The sequence below is a fragment of the Diorhabda sublineata genome, chromosome 5 (genome assembly GCF_026230105.1).
Source record: "Diorhabda sublineata isolate icDioSubl1.1 chromosome 5, icDioSubl1.1, whole genome shotgun sequence".
Classification (NCBI taxonomy): domain Eukaryota; kingdom Metazoa; phylum Arthropoda; class Insecta; order Coleoptera; family Chrysomelidae; genus Diorhabda; species Diorhabda sublineata.
Genome location: NC_079478.1, coordinates 16447603 through 16461796, shown reverse-complemented (window position 1 = coordinate 16461796; position 14194 = coordinate 16447603). Strand labels below are relative to the sequence as shown.

The 14194-nt window shown below is 31.8% G+C and overlaps 3 protein-coding genes across 6 annotated transcripts in view; all 3 read right to left on the bottom strand.

Annotated features, from left to right (window-relative positions):
- LOC130444099 (probable small nuclear ribonucleoprotein Sm D1) overlaps positions 1–14194 on the bottom strand; it is a 169745-nt gene that overhangs the window by 49033 nt on the left and 106518 nt on the right. The window lies entirely within an intron of this gene.
- The window catches only part of LOC130444096 (neurocalcin homolog), a 226092-nt gene that overhangs the window by 108541 nt on the left and 103357 nt on the right, over positions 1–14194 (bottom strand). The window lies entirely within an intron of this gene.
- LOC130444097 (neuronal calcium sensor 2) overlaps positions 1–14194 on the bottom strand; it is a 159879-nt gene that overhangs the window by 42354 nt on the left and 103331 nt on the right. The window contains exon 1 of one of the 4 annotated variants that reach the window (XM_056779093.1): positions 1528–1681. The exons of the other annotated variants lie outside the window; for them this stretch is intronic. The gene's annotated coding sequence lies outside the window, so the exon portion shown is untranslated. Of the gene's footprint in view, positions 1–1527; positions 1682–14194 lie in introns of those variants that run through there. 4 annotated transcript variants of the gene reach the window in all.

Here is a 14194-nt window from a genome sequence, read left to right as displayed (position 1 = left end):
ACCATAATATACGAGGTTTGATCAAAAAGGCGGTGAATTATTTTATAAATAAGTTCCTGAGAGTTTTCTGAAAAAATTTACTACAGTGATATATATTTTTCACACCACTGAAAAGTAGAGATTTCAATGAACAAATAGTGCACCTACTTTAAAAAAAGCCGATAATTTCACTTAAGCATTTTTTATTCAAAATTGGCGTGCTTTTTCGATATTGAATAAGACAAAAAATTTGTTGAACTTTTCATTAAACACAAATTTGCTATTTAACTTTTTCCACTAAACTTTAGTTTTTCTACAAATTGATATAAATCATTTTTGCCCTTAAAACCTCACCCTTTTCCACTTCTCGACCTCAGATTGCCAATGAAGTATTTTTTCTTCAATTTTTTCCTTTCCCAATCGATTACATCTTGCTACTATATTTTTTTTGGTTTTAAAAATTATCGACTCATAAAACATGAATAATGAATTATATTGTTGAGTTTTTCATGTTTAAAACCATACTCTTTAAAAACACCGTCTTTAAACACTTCCAGTCATAATTAAGGTACTATTCTGAATCATATCCAATGTCAGCAATAAATTGGCTTCATAAAATACACTTTTTCTCGAATAACATAATAATTAAATTTTCAGTTCTTTGTCAACTTTCTGTCGTTTCAGTGTATTATCTATAGCACAATACAATAATATGGAATTTTAGTTTATTCTTCAATCGGTTAAATAATAACATTTCCAACTGATGTTCTCGACAACTTATTTGAAATAACCTTTTGACATCGGAAACTTACATCTTAATTTACATACATTTTTTTTGACTATTTGACATTATCGTCTACTTCAAATGATGATGGAAAGATTACTATCACCTTAGAAGAATTTGCATAGTTAATAATAATAAAAAGAATACACCAAAATTAACTACAAAAATCGTAAACTGGAAGGCATATTCCGAAACATCTGCTCTGCCGTGGCCTTTTCAATGCCAGGAATGGTGTAAAAACGTTTCCTTTGTAGCTCATTTATGATTTTCGGGAAGAGCCAGCAATCTCTTGGTACTAGGACTAAAAATGAATCAAAAGCAAATTGTGGTAGATGTCTTCTTTAATAGCTTGTTTCATCGAAGAAGTGTGTATATTTTCATATGTTTTTGAAGCCGAAAAACATCCTCAACTGAATCGACTTAAAAATCTCGAATGCAACTTGAAAATTGTTACTGTTTTTCTAGCGAGCCGAAACGGATTCAAAATTATCAATGCTTGTCTCCACACATGATGGTATGAAACATTTTTGGAAACTACAACCCGGGTTCAGGTACATCAACTATCAGCTGATTGTCGATCCTAGCCCAGAACGGAATTTAGATCATAATTTCCGAATTTTCGGTAGAAACTTCATATTTAAAACTTGATCTATAAGAACTTTTGATTTTTGTTACTGGTTTGAGCGTTAATTCTTCCATGATATTTATTTAGTTGTATAATACACTTTTTTATAGTGAAATAGCGAAAAATGTAAACCACAAACCTTAGTAACCAATTACGCTACACATGAGAATTATTAGTAGACAGCGATTTGAGAGTTATAAATAAGTTTTATTATTAAGAAACCATCAACAATTGAAAATAACTGTCAATTGATATCATTCACCCACTGGTCTACTACTAAAAAGGATCCATCATATGACTACCACCAACTTAATCAGTTTACGAAGAACAATGAACGTGATCCGGGTTAGTTTACGAACAGCTCATGATCGGATTCCCGATCATAGTTTTCTGAAAAATTCTAATACATTATATTTTTATCGCAATTCGTTGTAATTATAAGTGATTTGCAATCTATATAGGAAGTATTAGTTTTCCATATTCAACCAATTCAGATTTATCTCTACTGATACGTTACAATATTTTCATTCTCGTTCAGTAAATTCTCATTTTATTAGATTTAGTGCTGGAACGAATACAATCAACAACATATCGAATACTAATTTTACTTCGTAATGTACCGTTCCAATCGTTTCTTTATAAACATCGATTTTCTATTTTTTTTTTACTATTCGGTGTTCTCTATTTTTCTTATTTAAGTCTTTAATGACTTTTTTAATACAAATTTCAGACGATTTTTTCGTTGGCACAGACAGTTCGGCACTATCTAGGATTGCCGATGATAAATTTGGGTATTGGACAGTGTGTTTGAACTTGGTTGTGACGCCTTTTGTTTGAATCAAACAAATATAACAATCACTTACATGATCTTTTGGCTACGTCCAAATCATTGGTATACCAAAAGACAAATGTCTAAATTCTTGTTTATCCCAACCTAATAGGAGTCTCACACATGTAACACAAGATAAACGTGGAACCCAGGATTTATCTTAGTGACTCACGGGAAAACGAAAATAGTCTAAATGAAACTTTTCAATTAAAGTCGTAAAATTTCTACACTGAGATGTAAAAGTTAATTCTCCAAAGACGTAACAAAAACTGTCCGGGTTATTAGAACAATTTCGCGGCATATTTACAAAGTAACAAAAAATTATTTTTTTTATCGCAATTCGTTGAAATTATGAGTGATTTGCAACATGTATAGGAAGTATTAGTTTCCCATATTCAACCAATTCAGATTTATCTCTACTGAACGTTACAATATTTTCAATCTCGTTCAGTAAATTCTCATTTTATTAGATTTAGTACTGAAACGAATACAATCAACAACATATCGAATACTACTTTTTCTTCGTAATGTACCGTTCCAATCGTTTCTTTATAAACATCGATTTTCTATTCTACTTTTACTGTTCGGTGTAATTCAGGGTTATACTGCATTGCAGCCTTACAATTCTCTATTGTTTATGTCTTTTTTAATACAAATTTCAGACGAGTTTTCTATAGTAATGACTAATAAATGTGTCATTAAACATTGCCCCTATTATTTATAATTGCACTGGTCAACAAAATTTAATGAATGCGTACATCGAGCGCACGTGAGTGGAGCGCACGTGAGTGGAGCGCACAGTGGTTCAAGCGCAGAGATTATATAGGAGGATGAATCGAGCGTACGTTCGTTGGTATAAAGACGGTATCTTCAATCCCTATATTTAGCTTGAAATGTTTATTATTGTAAACAAAAGAAGAAAAATTATACAAGAGCTAACAACAGAGTAACAAAGATTTAATACTTTCTCATCAATGCAATTATAGTCGTAGTCGTAGGAGACCTAACCTAACCTGATCTAACCCAACCTAACCTAATCTAACCTAACCTAACCTAACCTAGCCTAGCCTAGCCTAGCCTAGCCTAGCCTAACCTTACCTAACCTAGCCTAGCCTAACCTAACCTAACTTAACCTAATCGAACCATTCTTAAATTAAAAGCCATTTTTGTGGAATTTTTAAAATACGCAATTTTGTCTTATTTTGAACCTAATACCAAAAATGCACTTATTCTTAGAAAAAATAATTTTTTCAGTCAATTTTTGTTCAATATTTTATAGTATAATATTAAACATTTGCTCATTTTGGAAAATCTTAGATGTTGCTGATAGTTTTTCGTTTTGTCTTAATTATAATAATTATTCAAAAGCTGGTATGTTTGCCCATCTGTGGGACTCATTTCGGCAGATTAAATTTTCTTGTGCGCTCATCGAACGATTTTTCGGATTCGACATAGGTACCTCACCAATTTAATGGCACCAAACAATAATATATCAATGGAAAAAAATTGATACATCAGGTTTTTTTTCACATCAAGACATATATTTTTATAAAAAGTACAAAAATCGCAAAAACACAAAAATATTCTTCAATTTATAATGAATAGCTATGATTTTCGTGAATGTTTGGCTTCCGGTAGGTCCCTTTAAAGTCCCCAACAGTAAATGCTAGCATTCCGAGACTTTTTCTTCCCTTTATAGCGCTATTCTATTTACGAAATGTCCTGATGAAATCTTTCGCCTCTTTCGTCACTCACAGCATCCTAATTCTCGGGGAAGAAATCTAAATGAGAGTGCATGATATGTATTTTTCATAGCTTTGTATGAAATTATAAGCTCATTGATTAGGTTTTTGAAATTTTTCGCTGTATGGTTTCCTAGGAAATTTCAACAACCTTTTAAAAATATATTCAAGCGAATTTTCCCATATCATTAAGATTTCCTTCAAAGTTTGTATCCATTAGTTGCCGAATTTGTGGACCAATAAATTTCCCTATTTAATTTTTGCCTCGCCGAGTTTGGGAAATTTCTCTTCTCTCAGCTATAATAATCCACTGCCATAAGCACAGCTTTTACAAAATGTTTCGTCAGGCCGAGCTTTATATGCAACGGTGGTAAAGTACGTCGTCAGGGTTCACTAAAGGACCATTTTTAACATTCTTCTGCCCTGGAGTAAGTGATCCACGCTTGGGCCATACTTTCTTCGTGTAGTTACTTTTTCTGTCACTGCTGTCAAATTCGCAAGTGGAACATATTTTGTTTAACCAAGACGCAACCCAAGCAAAAGAGCAATGACTTCAAAAACTCCAAACATGTTCACTGTATTCAATTTTTTTAATAAGGAAATTTATATTATCGTAAGTCTCTTTCATATCATGCCCTGAAAGACATTTGTTTCTGTTGTATAGCAACACTGCTTTCAAGCAAGTTTTTGAGGAGTCAATGAATAATCTACAAGAATTTTATTACAATAGACTAAGTCATCTGGTTTAGAAAAGTAGGATTTTATTTCATCGTCACGATGTCGGAAATAAGAAATTTTCGTACCAGGAGAAAGTAAATTTTAGTCGTTCAATCTAGACCCCAAAAGCTCAGCTTGTTTTTTCAAATTCAAATCACGTACTAAATCGTTCAAATCACTATATCAATAAATACGGTTCTTTTCAAATCGGCGGTTCATAACTTGGGTCACTCTCTTGAGATACCCTATCCGCTATCGGGTTGACTTCTGAAACAGATTTCGACTTTTTGCTTGATTTGAAGGCTCTGGCACAAGCAGTTCGGCACTATCTAAGATTGGTTTGTTGGCCAAAGACAAGTTTGGGTACTGGAGAGTGTATTTGGACATGGTTGTGACACCATTTGTTTGAATCAAACAAAAATAACTATTACTTACTTAATCTTTTGGTTACGTTCAAATCATTGGTATACCAAAAGGTAAATGTCTAGATTCTTGTTTAGCCCAACCTAATAGGAGTCTCACACATGTAACACAACATATATTTGAAACCCAGGATTTATCTTGGTGGCGCACAAGAAAACGAAAATACTTTTCAATTAACTGCGTAAATTTTCGTTAGTTAGTTAAATGCTAGATACAGTCGCCTGAATTAAGTTATTCGAACAAAAACAGGTAAATCAGATCAGAACAGAATATTTAGCTGTTAGAAAAAAACTGGATGTGCCTGAAACAAAATGATAATGAGGATCCATCAAAACAAATAAAAATCATCACAAAGTTTCTGTGACATAAACAGTTTTATTATTTTGATTTGAGGCCAAAATGACAAATTTAGTCAACATTGCTGGTCGATTGACAATTGAGTTAGTTAAACGCCTAGAATTTGAATACACAGACAAAAATATTTAGGATAATAAGATACTCTGTCTTCAGCTAATTTATAATTGAAACAATTTGTTAATATAAAGACTTTTGTTAATGTAAAGACTTTTTCTCGTTCCAATTAAAAACTGTAGATAGTTTTTTTGTTCATATTAATAATTTTTAATTCATTAATACAACCAACATAAATTTTTATAATGTTGCTGTAATATCCTACGAAAGCGGCTTAACGGAAGAGGTTTGCAATACTTTGGCTAGATTGTCAAAATTTCACATAAATCTGACAAATAGATTGGGTTTAATAATCATACGAGAGTTACTACTCAAGTTTGGAGATAGACAAATAGAAACAAATATTTATAATTGGATTTATTGTTTTTCAAAATATTCTCAATATACTTTTGCATGCATTTGAACCAATTATCGAAGAATTTTTCCCATTACAATTGCCTCCCCATTACCTCCAAAACATGTATTTGAACGAACCAACTGCTACTTCAGGCGTAGAAAAACGTTCAAGTTGGAACCGTTGGTGATATTCATACTGAACACACTGTTTACACCACCACTACACCTACACTCACAATAACAAAGTTATCGTCTGAAGGTAAACTATGAAATAGAAGACGAAGAGGCAATTAAAGCCAAGCCATATTCTAGCTGGGATTGGGGGTGGAATTGATGGGTCAGTTGTAAACAATAGGTAGAAAGAGGGACACAATAGATCACAGTGTACACAAGACCCCAAATCCTTACAAACATACATCTGCGGGAATAAGAAGAAGTCATTGGATGCCTAACAACGACTGCACGGCGGATGACCCATCAATTCGATGTTTTGACGGTTCAAAAACGTTTTTAATTGAACCGATGTGTAAGAGCTCGTATTGTTGTGGTGGAGAATGGTAATTCTTCAACAGCAGCTCGTGAAAAATTATGCAATATTCGTCACTTAAATGATGCGTTAGGTCCTCTACTGATGGGAAAATGGGTCGGGAAGTTTGAAGAGACCGCATCAACATTGGATAAATCAAAATCCAGGCCGAAAACGTAAACACTGATACTCAGAGTGTTAGTGACGAGCCTGACTGATCTCTTCGGAAGCGTGCTGTTAATTTAAATGTGCGTGTATCATCATTTTTTCGTATTTTAATCAAAGATTAGGAGCTGCACCATTACAAAATTAAGTTGCAACAATTGAAACCTCACGATTCTGGTCAGAAGCTTGCTTCATAAATCAGATGATTGAGAGCTTTCCAACGTTTACCAACATCTTGTTTTTGGATGAGGTTCATTTTAATTTCAATCGACACGTCAACAACCAAACTCGCCGTTACTGGAGTAACTAAGTGACCGTGTGAGATGCTATGTAAGCGCGAGGAATTATAGGCACTTACTTTTTTGAAGAGGAATAGGGACGCACAGTTACAGTAAATTTAGAGCATTACGTGAAGATGTAAGACAAATTCTTCGTGCCTAAACTGCAAAACCAATGGTTATAACAAAAGGACATGGTTCCAGTATGACGAAGCAACTTTTCCAATGGATATCTGCCCCACGAATTCGTTAAATTTTTTCTGTCAAATTGATCTCCACGAAACCACTATGGACTTTTTCCTGTTAGGTTATGTAAGTTTCTTTTGAAACTCCTTGTATCTATAGTTGAAAAAATAGTAATAATATTCTAAGATTTTTTCTTATTGTGAAATTAGGTCTTCTTTCCAATAAATAGTACTTATTATTGCGAAAAAAATTATCGAAATATTTGGTATTTAACAATAATAGCACCCATCCACAAAAAAGGAAGGATTGCAAAAATTACAGAGGGATATCACTCCTTTGTACAAACAAGCCTATTGAACATAGGCAGCATTATCTCAACGAAAGATTGGATATTCAGTTTTAAAGAAATAACAGAAAAAATAAAAATACGGACAATGGGATTTATTTTGCAGCTATTAATTTAGAGATAGACTTCGATAGAATAAATAGAGAAAAAATAAGGGGAAATAATGAGGAACAGAAAAGTTAGTAAACAGAAGAAAACACACATAGGATACAACAGACTGAGACCAATCTACATAAATGAACTAATGTATGCGTTACTAATATTCGTTAACACAAAAGAAACAAAATACAGAAGTGGAGTAACAAAATGAAGAAATACGGACTGCTGATAAATATATAAAAGACAGAAATAATGAATGTATCAATCAAATCAGAAGAAATAAATATAAAAATACAAGAAGTAGACAGTAAACAAGACAAAATCGACATATGCAGCCGTCTAAATAGTATTTTCAACTATAACGAGATAATAACACGTACAGAAAGGAAAATCTTCTTATTAGTACTTTTGCCAATGCTGATCTATGGTTGCGAATCCTGGTTGCTAACCAACAAATTGAAGCAGTGACTAACAACGTATATATTGGAAATACTGAGAAAAATAGCAGGGGTGGGAAGACTAGATAAAATAAGGAACGACACAAATTAAAATTAGGGAGTACAGGGCAATAAATTGAACATTGGTTAAGATAGTTTGACACATAGTGAGAATGAAAGAGGACACAACAGTTTAGGTGATTTGGAACCCAGAAATAAATGGAATACAGAAATAGCAAATAACCTTGGAAAGAAAGGACTGAACTGAAAATGGATTGAACAGGAAGCAAATGAAGAAGAAATATCACATCTACCTCTGTAAGCAGCAAATTTTCAGCTCGGAAGTTGTGCGATGATGAGTCAATCAGTTAGACCTATTTTAAAGAACGAAAACGAGTCTCCGAAAATCTATAATTCTCACAAGCTTAGTAAATGTTTAACAGGTTTATAAATTATTCATTGTTTGTTGATATATGCAATATATTGAAACATTTATTACCCACAAATGTCATTTGATTGATTCAAAATCATCATATACTATTATTATAGTATACATAAATTCATGTCAAATATAACTAGAATAATTGTTTAGATTATTTTGATCGTTTCAATACACTATAATGATACTATAAATAATTCTTATAAATAAAAGGTCATTACTTTCACTTTTTAACATACAGAGGTACTATTTTATACAACTAAATTGATCTACATATCAGTAAAACTGTCATACTTGCTCCCAATTCAATTTTTTTTTCAATACGTTATTAATAGTCATGCTTTTAATTTAAAAACTGGATATGAAGGTGATTCTGGACGTCATAAAGTTAAATAGTATAGAACCTTTTTGATTATTTCAATTTCTACGACCTACAAGTCTGCTCTCAAATTATTAAAGCGAAAAACGAAAATATTAGCTCCACTGATCTGACAGATTGGTGGAATAGTCTAGTCAAAATTCACAGAGTGGGTTGACAATTGATGTAATACAATTATTATTATAATTGAATATTTTTTTGTCAAGCGACTTAATATCATGAATTTAGCCCTAATTTATTATCTTTACCGCTATTTCGATACCATACTTAAGCTATGGCTATAATAATTGAGAAGAGAGAGAGAAAACTGCTTCATTGTCAAAAAATTGTTACAAATTTGACAAAACCTTGTAAAAACTAAAAAACAAACATAAAAATAACTAAATAAAGATACAAATAAAATAAAATTTTAATATACAGAAGAAGATCACAATGATATGTAATAGTAATAGATAATAATTAATGAGTCCATAGCAAAAATCATTTATAGAGTAGAAGGCACTTTCCAGTAAATACAAATAAATGCAAATTATTGCGAAATGCGGGATAACGATTTCATTTCAATTGGCAAGTGATTGTGCATTTTTTTGAATTGTAAAATATTGAGCACTGAACTAATTCTGAACGTGGAGTAAGTAGGTGAAGGTCGTGCTCCGCGTTTGAATATCCGTGCAATGGGCTTTTTGAAATTGGAGAAGCGTGCTTAGGAATTAGGCAAACGGTTTCAAAGATGAATAGGAAGGAAGAAAAAAACTTGATGCTAAATGCTAAAAAGATTAAATTAATCAATTTATTAATAAAATTAACTGTGAAATTTGAACATTTGAATATGTGGGACAGAGTGTTGAGCTTGTATTTTGTGTTCCTTTAACTCAAGATGCCTGATAAATGGAACAACAATAATGAGATAATACAATTTGTGAAGATATACGAACAATTTCCAGTATAATGGAAATCCAAAGTATGAAGACCACAAAGGGGTCATTTGTGTTGATCTAAAAATGGTTAGGTTTCTTTTAGGTCAACAAGGGGGGTACAGAAATTTTCCTTGTTTCAAGTAGGTATAATATCGCATCATATTTCCTTCACTTCATATTAAAGTCGGCCTAATGGAACAGTGTTTGACAAAAGTGGAGAATTTTCAGTATTTTTGACGGGCAGCAGGTTAGTCAACTCGTAAAATACCTGTATTTGAATAAACTTTTAAACAATTTGCCAATCTGTTTATACGGCAAGTTTAATTAAAATAAAATTAATATGTACGGAAATATATGGAGACAATGTTTTTATAAAAGTAGATGTTTTCCAATTTTGAGCATATAAAATGGTGGCTGTGGTGGATTATATTTTTTTCAATTGCTATCTTTTTTAAGATTTTCTGTCGGAAAATTTATGTCAGCCTCCGTTATGAATTATAAAAAGATTGGTTTTCAAAAATCACAAACATAAACTTCACGCCATATTTTATTTTTTACTGCATTCTAGAGTGTGGTTTATCAGAAAGTTGTTAGTTTTGTGAGACCACAATTAGAATAATAGAAGCTCATATAACTGATTTATTTCACAAAAAATTGTTATGAAATTCATAAAATTGAATCAATTGAAAATATAATTAGAGTATAACAGAAATGCAAAATTTCGTATGTCAGACTTAAACCTGGGACCATTTAAGAACAAAGTGGCGACCTAACCACGTTAACGCATTTTTGTTATAAATCGTTAAGTGACAATGTATACGAAATTTAAGTCAATAGATAAAACTTCCAACATAATAGACCTGTTCCATGCTAGGAGCGCTTCATGACAACCATATTTGAAATAAATTAATTATTCATCAGTTTGCCCTGAAATTGAAAATTGAAATTATTGAAATTAAAAATATTTATTATCGGGTTATCCTGACGGACGAAGTCCACACTAGGATCACATTGAAAATAAATTAACTTTTCTTAGGGCTTTCCTGATCAAGTCCATACAATAGATCTCTCAGTTTCACCTTCACCGAAAAATGATTTTTATGAGGTTTCACAGATCATGTCCATATAAGGAAACTCTTAGGATCACCTTATTGAAAAGAAAAATATTTCTTATTAAGTTATCCCTAAACTAAAAAACTAAATATTGTAAATACTAATTGTAAATTGTAAACTAAATTCATGGTTATAAGTAAAAACCAAACCATTGATATTAACCCTATTCTTACACTGAATGGAAAACAAAAAGAATGTTGACATAGGACACATCTTACGTAACGACAAATACCTACTGTTACAAAACATAATGCAGGGCAGAAACAAGAAATCCTGGCTCCGTAGCATAAGAGAATGGACAAATCTAAGCGACGGAAAATTGTTTCAAGTTGCGAGGGACAGAGACGCATTTAAAAACGTGGTCGCCAACCTTCAATGAGAAGACTACACGAGAAGAAGAAGAAGAAGAAGGTTATCCTGACGAGGTCCACACTAGGATCACATTAGGTTGACCCTATAAATTAATTTTTCTTCAGGCTTTCCTGATCAAGTCCATACAACGGATCTCTCTGTTTCACCTTACCGGATAATGATTTTTATAAGGTTTCCCAGATCATATGATGATGATATCAATCTAAACCAGATCTAAATCTTTGGGTGAATAGAAATTTTTTAATATAGTTAACATGATAATATATATTATATCGCTTCTATTTATATTGGAAGCGTTTGGACCTAACGAACGTTCTTCCTCATCCTATTTCTATTTATTTGAAAGTGAAATGTTTTGTAAGAAATTTCATGCAAAAAAATATGAAAAAACCTTATAGCGATTAGGGTGTCTTTAAACAATTATATACGTATGTATGTAATGCAAATATATCGAAAATGAGGAAAGTAACCCAAAGAAACTTTACGTTACATCCTCATCAGGTTCTTGTCAGGTAATCTGATCTTTACCTCAGCAGTTTGCGGAATTACCTGATAAGATCCTTATCGGGTCCTCAGAAAAAATTCTAGTCAAGATACAGTGAGGAAACATGGACGATGACAGAAACAGATGCCAAAGAAAGTCATCAAAAAAATATATGGAGGCATGAAAGTGGGAGATGAATGAAGAACCCGAAATTAGCGATATCCTGCAAAACCAAGACAAAATCGAATGATTTAACAATACGAGAAGAATAGAGGAGTGAAAAATGAGATAGTTGGATGATCTTCGAAATATTCAATATTAAAGGATATTAAAGGATGATGCTACAAGACATGAATAATGTTATTAAGGACCATTGTTGAGAAGGCCAAGGTCCACACAGGGCTGTCGTACCGCATGGAAAGTGAGTAAGATTGAAAGTTAGTAAAAATTTTGGTAATTTTATACTCGCAGTCCCCTCGTTTTTTGGTTCTAGAAAATCGAATTCATGAAAAAAAGCATAGGAATAAAAAAAATTAGTTAGGGGGGTGTGCTAAAAATTCAGAACAAATGTTCACTCCCAATTCTCTTTAACAACCTTAGTAAGATACCATTTTTTTAATGGAAGTGATTAAACATCAATTTTAAGCGAAATTATTTTTAATTGTAAAAGCATGGTAAATCAACATTTTTGTATAATTGTTTTTCAATTTGTTCATTTTTTGTGTAGATTGTGAAAAAAACAGTTTCCATTTTTTATTCCCATAATTTTTTTCGTAATTCCGCCGTAAAAATGAAAATTTTAAAAATAATTTATGGAATTCGGATGATTTTTCGATTCTCTAGAGCCAAAAAACGAGGGGACCGCGAAAGTATAAAATTACCAAAATTTTATTCGAAAACTTCATCTAAACAAGCAAATAAACAAGCAGACAAATAACAAAATAACTTAAATAAAATATTAAAAGAGTGTTATTATTAATCAATTAATTATTTTCAGAAGATCAAATACGATTGAAAAAGCAGTAAAACAATCAATGTGTATATCTCATATATTTTTATGCGGTTTTTAATTATTAGACTATCGGAAAGTTTAATATTGATGGGTTAATATTATAAAAATCGCCAGAAATGCCAATTATCACGCTTAACAGCATTGATGAATCTCATCAAGATACCAAACAATGTTTATTGTGCTGTTGACGATGTATATATAATCCTTTATAACATATAACATATTAAAACTTGTAAATATCGAAGGAAAAAAATTGTTTTCGTTTTTAATTAAAAATCATCAATCATAATGACGGCAAGCGAATATGAGGTGAAGGAAACATGGAAAATAATGCAGGAAATTATTTATTCGTTTGTATTTTGGAGGGTGCGAATTTAGAAAAAATATATGATTGTTCTGAAATATCAATATTGAGAGGATATTACAAATTATACATAAAAAATGAGAAAAATATTTATTGAATTGAATTTGTAGGAATTATAAAAATCAGGAAATATGGAAAATCTGTTGAAAAATTGGACGCCCTATAGATACTTAGAATGTAATTAAAAATTTCATTTGGACTTAGAAATGAAAATTTTGACGCCTTTTAAAAGTAATTTCAAAAAACGTACTTCAAATTAAAATACTTTGAGTATCTTTGTATCTATCTCGAAACAATGACAATCAGTACATTATACAACTAGGGAGTAGGGGATACTCACCCGCGATTCTTGTATCTCTACTTTTGTCCCGTGGTACTTACAAATTCATAACGAACGTGGGTTGGGGAGCGTAGACCCCACTGAATAGATGCTTGAATTTTATTGTACTGAACACTAACTGAAATTCTTTATTATCATAGCTTTTCAGGAAATGAATTTGACTTGTTTTTCTTTTTACGAAACAAATTCTTCATATAGTTTTTCATATTTTGATATCACTAAATTCATATTTCAAATCACAATTCTATATTTTAACACTATAATGAAAATTAAATGTTATGAAAAGTATACTGTTATCAAGAATAAATATCTCGATAAACAAGTTGTTGCTACGATATCGGAAGCAAAATCAAGTTCTTGCTGGGAAAGGATAACGTACTTTTGTCTCGCATACCAATGACCAAAAGCGAACTTTTCATCTGAGCGGAAAAAGAATTTTCGACCCATGTAGTGTATACGATTTTTCATCTGCTACTAGGGACGGAAGTACGTACTTTTGACCGATGTTTGCAGAAAAAATGCTTCAACTGCTCCTAACAAGTGGCTGTTGTTGTTCATCTCTTATGCTTATAAATAGAGTTAGGCTTCTTTCATATTAGCGCTCTGTCAGTCTGTAATTAGGATAAATTTGATATTTCAAATAATAATTTCCTTGGTAAATGCTCCGCCAAACCTCATATTTCTATTTCTTTCCAATAGGGAGAAAAATAAAATTAAAACATGTCATGTATTAATAAATATAACGGGTTTTTGTACAGGAACCGTGACTTGAAAGATCGATTTTGTCCCTTATCGGAAAGATCTTGACAGGTCATGCACTTCCTACAGTCC